Source organism: Sycon ciliatum, chromosome 6, assembly GCF_964019385.1.
Source record: "Sycon ciliatum chromosome 6, ocSycCili1.1, whole genome shotgun sequence".
In the NCBI taxonomy this organism is placed as follows: Eukaryota; Metazoa; Porifera; class Calcarea; order Leucosolenida; family Sycettidae; genus Sycon; species Sycon ciliatum.
In genome coordinates, this window is record NC_088648.1 from 33,050,150 (window position 1) to 33,057,467 (window position 7,318).

Below are 7,318 nucleotides of genomic sequence, written 5' to 3' on the forward strand. Positions count from 1 at the left end.
TTCGGTTTTTGTGGGCCATTGGGCTCATTAATACCATCATGCGTAGCCAGAGATCAAAACTTGTACATCACAGCTACGGTAGTTGAAGCAGAACAATGAACTGTGGATCCATGCCTACTGAACCTGATGAAACACTCTATCTACATGGCACATGTAGAAATATATGCGCGCTTGCTCATAATCATTGGATTTCGAAGCCGATCGCACCTTATGTTAGTAGTTGCACATTCTTAGCAGTTATGTAGTTTGATAATAACGTTACGATAGATTATCAATACTGGTGGAAACGTTATGCTGGTTGCACATTTTGTACCCGGTGTGCCATGACCAGGCATGCTAATTCATCGGATATTAGCAAGTTTGCCTGCCTGCTGGGTGTTGTATCTTAGCTTCACTGTACTACAAATACGATAGGCTTAGTTTTCCTAAATTGCTTCTTTATAACATCCAGTTTGTTTTGCTGCAATCTTTTCACGTGTTTTGCAGGATTGTAGCCAAGGGTGAATACCATTATCATGAGCGAAGGTCTCTGAGAACTCATGTCTGAAGGCTGGTCATGTTGGCCCAACGATGACTTTCATTCCCTGTATCCGCCACCTTCATACTGGAATTAACTGGAACATGTTCACTCTCTGTTTCTCATGTGGAAGGACGGAACAGATTGTTTGTCTGTCTCTGTGGATCACCGAAGGCTGAACAGTACAGTTGGAAGAATATTGGATCTCACGAAGTGACTGAATCTGAAGCGGCTGACATGCATCTGCACAGCACTTTCTTTCTGAGATTTGCTTCAAGGCAGGTTATTGTGTACAATTTTGTCCACAGTATTCCTATATTTGCCAAACGTATTTCTCTGATAGTATTGTGACTACACACGCGCAATGATCTCTCCGTCATCAGTCTTTCGCAATGATGTGGCTCACTGACGACAGCATGCATAGCCATAGATCAAATGAGCAGCTGAGGTAGTTGAATCAGAAGAATGGATCAATGCATCCTGAACCTGGTGTACTGCCTATATGCACCCTCAGTAGTATTTGTAACGTGTTAACTATGAAGTATCAACATTGCTTCTCTTCTATGTGGGTGGTGTGAGTGAATGTCAGATGGTCTGTACTGCCATGGCCGATGGTGTTCACTGGAAGATGTTGGGTTGGACCATTGTGCACTCTGGCAATATGCTGTTGCAGCCTGAAGGCAATGGAAAAGTTCGAATGCTGATCTGCTTTCAAGCGTAGAATGTTACATTATGTGCATTATATATTTGCATAATTATGTTTTGTACTGGAGTGTGAATGTGCGGCAAGGGCATGCACATGTAAGTATATCGCACTGCAAACAGCCTAAGAGTTCACGTGGTGTGTGATAAGTACACTTTTGGAAAGTGCGTGCACAGTCGAATCATGTAATGTTAAAACAGCCTTCGTGCTCCTCCCTGAATGGCTGCACAAGTAGAAATCTCCGTCTTCCTTTGCTTCTTTTTGCTTGAGCTGGCATGGTGGTCGTAGAGTTGGAAATTGTCAAGTATGATAACAAACGTTGTTTGGTCTGGAGACAAGAATGCATTTGGATATTTGTCCCAGGACTGCATGGCTTCCCAAACTGCATGTTGAATGCCATAGATGATTATTGTTCGGTTCAAGAAAGGACTCGTGGGTCTGAATGGCTATTGTGAGCTCTCGCTAGTCCATTTCCATAGCACTTGCTCTGGATTCACTCGCTGGAATATTCTCCAGTATAGAACAAGAAATTTAGAAAACCTACTGGTGATATTAGTATGTTATACTAGTTTCTCCGCACTGTACCGCAGCTTTTGTTATCACACACATGCGGGTTATATAGTTTATCTACAATCCAGCATGATGTTCTTCCAAGAACGCCCCCGACCTAGGCCCTCGGAACGACGTTCTTTGGTGTGCAACATCACTTATAGTTCTAAATCTTAGAATTACCGGTAAGCGCAGGATTTTAGTGATCACGGTTCCAAATGCATGTCATTGCACTTCACCTTTGGGACTTAGGCTATGATCGTTTGGTCGGATCCAGATCCAGATCCAAATCTCAGATCCGTCGGATCCTTCAGAATCAACCGAACACTTTTTTGCGGACCTTGGGTGTTGCCATGTTGACGAAGTAAAAAATGGCGCTGACAGGTCACCCAAAAAAGGCATAAGTCGTACTGATCGCCCACGTCGTACGAAAAGTCAACAAAAGTCCACTAGACGTACGACAATGAGTATAAAAATGATTTTTACTCACCATATACGTGTTGTGCGCGTTCTGTCGATTTGGAAAATCGATCGATTTTCTTGCGCGATCTGTCGATCGACAGATCGCGCAAGGATCGATCGATCGGAAAGCGGTGGCGAAACCATTCAAAACAAATCGATCGATTTGGAGCAGCTCCGAAACGTCGTACAGTGTATGTTTAGGACTTTGGTGAACAGCTTTTCAAATGAAAGAAACCAGTTTATACGGTACCTTTTCTGAGTGCAATCTTCTTCCCCAAATAATTCAAAAATCAGTTCCTTCCGAAAATTCCATCGTGCTGGACCTCGAAGCTGAACGTCATAAGCAAATAGTCAAGCCGTGTGTCGTCTGGATATGCAGTTGTTTGTCATAGCCAACATTCTTCTGGTCCGTTCGTCCTGCCATTTTCCTGACGATCGCAATGAATACGAGCAGCTCTCATGCTCAGGTTAGTGTTTATTGATCTGTCTCTGCACCCACTGCAAGGTATAATTTTTGTGATGCAGCCACTAGCCCATTGTGGAAGTAAGGGAATCACCCAGGTTCTTCGGATTCTCGTCCTGTCCGAAAAATCTCCACGTTTCAACTTCTCATCTTCCCCTCAGGCATGAGCTTGCATATTCATATTTTGTGTTTGCTTTGACAGTGCATTTCATAGGTATCGTTCAGACTTTTAGGGCCCTGTAAAATTGGTGTTTTCCTTCCCGACAGTGATAATAATCGCAATCTATAAAATACATGCGCAGTCATTCTATAGTGTGATAAAACACAAGTGTAACTGTAAGAAAAGAGAAAGAGAGAGGGTGAATAAAACAAACATATGTGCAAAATACAGTTACGGTGCTAAGGAAAGAATGTGGATGCCGTGACATGTTCTTTCTGAATGCATCGGTCTGGCTTACGCTTGTGAATGTAAACAGCATCTATGACTTTTAACTGATTGAAATTCTTTGCAAAACAAACAATACTACAATTGTAAACCGAGAATCATTATACGCCAAACGACACGGGTCACTGAACAATAAACTGCCGTGTTCTTCTTCTCATCGCCAACCTCCCCTTCATCTTCATCCTACAGCGTAAAATGAGTGAGGTGTGGTTTGAGATATGGTTGTTTTTTTAGTTGCCGTGAGAGGGAGAGACAGAGAGAGAGAGAGAGAGAGACAGAGAGAGAGAGAGACAAAGACAAAGACAGACACACAGACAGAGAGAGAGAGAGAGAGAGAGAGAGAGAGAGAGAGAGAGAGAGAGAGAGAGAGAGAGAGAGAGAGAGAGCGAGAGAGAGAGAGAGAGAGAGAGAGAGAGAGAGAGAGAGAGGGAGGGAGGGAGGGAGAGAGTGAGGCTCTGTCGTTCTGGAGATGTGTTGGCGGTTTTCTCTTTCACCTCTCTTTTCTCTTTATAGTTTTTCACTAATTCGTCATTCAACCCAGAGCTGTGTTTGTTGGCTGGTCGACCACAGGATTTTGTGTGGGGTTGTTCTGGAGTGTCGGACTTTTGTTGTAGTGTGACTGTTACAGTCCTGAAACACATGCAGTAGACACACTACTATAAAATACACTAAAAATGTACAACATGCGCACATTTCCTGGATTGATCAGTGTGGATCGATGGCAATACAGTTGTAGTCTGTAAGCAAACAGCGCCATTTTGACTAGGGTGAAATGGTTAGATAGGTTAACCGGTTATGTAACCGTTAAGAATACACGAACAGTTAACCATATGCATATGGGTTAATCGGTTATTTTCTTTCAATGTCCGCTGTACATAATATACGTGACAGCATGTGCGTACCCTGTCAGTACTGTGCACAATGGATGTACGGCGTGTATCTCCCTCATCTCTGGGGTTGCTCCCCATATTAGTGATGCTTGCGTATGCTCATGATGAGGTTGAGTTGATTAAATGACAAGGTGATGGTGCAATCCGAAGCCCAATGGAGCATACAAAATATTAAAATATGTTGAACCTTTCGTTCAGAAAGTAGTGGACATTCACGCAACTGCATTGTAAATATAAAGGGGGTTTGTCAACTGGCAACCGCTCTATTTAGTTGCTATTCACTCTTTGTTGAACCTGCTCTGGAAAACTGAGCAAAATATAATATGCATCCACTATACATATTGTAAACAGTTTCGAGACAAAAATGCGATAATACTCATAATACTCATAAAGTATACTTGTGAAGACAAAAACTTTCAAGACGTTTGTAATGAGCCTGAAATGTGTCCTTTTATGAGTATTATACATATTGTAGTGATTGTTTTGGCAGTGCGTGAGGTCATGGTACCATGGATACATGGATTTACAGTCATGTACAGCAATGGTACATGAATACAGGCTACATGTACAGTTTATCTCTTATAGGTTGTAGCAAGAGTAGATAAACAAGAGTGTGCAACTCTGGATCTCTTCTGCACAATCTGCACATACCCCTGCCGGTGGCAGCATTTTTTGTAGACGTCACCTTTTTTCAGAAAAACGCGCATTTTGACGCAGAACAGTGTGAGAGCACGTACTGGGCACCGACCTTGTAATGTAAAGCCCAGCCAAGTGCACGATGCAAACTTTCCAAAAGACCCGCAGCGCATGCGTCATAGAAAAGATTACGTCAACAAAAAATTCCGCCACGGGCCAACCCATCATGGAGTTGCACACTCTTGTTTATCTACTCTTGGTTCTAGCCTATAACCTTTTGGTTAACCGCAGCCCTAACTTTGACATATATGGTTTATATTATGTGCCCTACTCGCTATAACATGGACCTCTCTAAAGCATAACACTTGCCGTACCCCAGAGAATATATAGTGAGGTCTCGCCTGTAAGATGAAGTGTGATACCTAGTTATTGCATACATGTACATGTAGGTGTGAACATCATTATAATTGAATTCACGAATCAATTTCATTTCTTGGAGCTGACTGCTTTAATGTCCTCCTCGAATCCCTTCGCACTTTTCCAGTTCATTTCAAATGAAGTTGCAGGAACTCAATGAATACCTTGGGCACCATCTAAGGCTGCGTATACACGACAACGCTGGGGGTGAAAGCGCAACTAAATCCTTTCGGATGCATGGTTCATTTACACGGTACGCGGAGCAAAACGTAATAGTTGTACACCAAAGCGGAAGAGAACCAAAACGCTGGCCAAGGTGGAAGAATTTGAAAACGGAAATGTTCTGCCGGATAAATTTGGGTGTGTAAACAGTCGAAACGGTCTGCTGGCCTCGTTTCCGTCACGTTTGTTCCGTTTTCGGCCGTTCACACGGATCCGACAATAAAACTCTTTTTTTTACAATTTTCGTCATGTGACGAGTGCTGGTGTGTGGCCTGTTTTCGATTATTCCTTGAGTGTGATTGGTGCTTCCACGACAACACTCGGCACATGACGAACTTTTGCGGATCCTTTGCTCCCGTGTAGACGCGGGAAAACGATACAAACCGAGACCACCTCGGATCAGCTTTGATCGTGTAAACGCACGAAAATGAAAAAAGAAATGCGGGACTGAAAACGGAAAATGGCCGTGCGTTGTCGTGTAAACGCAGCCTCAGAAGACATTAGGCCCAGTTGGGAATGTTCCTGTAAAATAAGAACATTACACTGTAATAGGAAGTGCAGGTGCCTTGAATGTACAGTCCTGCTCAATGAAATCCAGTCGTGTCACTCAAGTTTGCGCCTTGCACCATTTCGCAGCCCAGTGTTCGCAGGTCTAGGACTGCGCAACGCCCGGTACTTGAGTGACGCGACTTGATTTCAGGATTTCATTGGGCAGCACTGTACGAAGGCAATTCTCCCATACAAACAGCATGGTGCTGCTGACAAGATGAGATTCACTAAAGTGGACTTTCTTTAGAGGATGGCTCAGCTTTTGTATACTTCTGTAGCGTCGTTCCCATGCCATGAATTTAATGATGAAATTCGTTCGCGAAACCAAGAGGCTTACATCACCTTACTATTATTGTACCTTCACTTTCTTTTACCTTTTTTCATGCAGGATTCTGAAAGCTAGAGGAATCCCACTAGCCCCAAGCACTGAGCTCACGGCTTCCAGCCACGAATCAGGCATGGTGTATCACGACATCTATATGTTTTGTATACGAATGATTACTAGTACCGTAAAGTACCGCCAGAGCGCCCCACTATCTCGTCCTTTCGTGGTCGTATTGTGTAGGTGGTCTCCCGTCTGTAGGTCATACGACACGAACTTCGTACACATATTGCACGTTGTGCAGACAATCCGTACCTTCGAGCGGACACGAGCTCCACACAAAAACCTTCCTCTGACAATAGTACACCATACACACTTCGTTGCATTCTGTCGTACGATTTTCCTTTCCCTGGACCCTGGCTGTAAAATCAAGGTGGGGCGCTCTCGCGAGACGGGGCGCTCTGGCGGTACTTTACGGTATACCATTCACACATAACATGATCTCGCTGTGCCCATGGTGCACTGTAGACTCAACATCCCGCTTTAAAGTAAGCTTCACAATAACACGTTAATGCTCCTAACATGTTATCTCGCACTTGATGGCATTACTCTATTTCTGCCTTTAGTATTAGACTCTACACTATCGCTCATCGCGTATTTGACTCTACTCTTTTTCACTGCTATTATTATGCTACGTTGATGCTCAATGTTAATATTGTGTGAGTCAAGTGTGCGCCCTGTGCCAGTTGACAGCCCAGTGTTCACAGCTGCACAACGTTCCGCACGGCATTCACTCGCTTCATTGGACTTCATTGAGCACCACTGTAGTATTCTGTGTTGGTTGATCAGCCCTTCTAGTGACGACTCCTGTCTGTCACTCTGTCTTGAAAGGGACTTTTCGGCTTTGTACTGCATGACCATTGTGTGTGGACTCACGAGTTACTTGGAGTACAATTCACTAGAAACTTCACTATAGTAAAGCCTGCCCTGACAAGACGCCCTTGGTGCAGCGGAAACTGTCCTGATGTGACAGGACCCCGCTTGATCCAGGAATGCACTTTCGATCCACAGCACTTTGGTGCATGAAATTTTGTCCGGTAAATACAGGATTCCGCTTGGTACAGGGTCCGGCAAACACGGGTT

General features: G+C 43.9%; 1 long non-coding RNA gene across 1 annotated transcript; it reads left to right on the forward strand.

The window, feature by feature from the left end:
* Window positions 1-2,296: 2,296 nt before the first annotated feature.
* Window positions 2,297-7,084, forward strand: LOC135819932 (uncharacterized). The gene is made up of 2 exons (XR_010554013.1): window positions 2,297-2,698; window positions 6,242-7,084. It is a non-coding gene; the product is annotated as an uncharacterized LOC135819932 (long non-coding RNA).
* The last annotated feature ends 234 nt before the right edge of the window (window positions 7,085-7,318 follow it).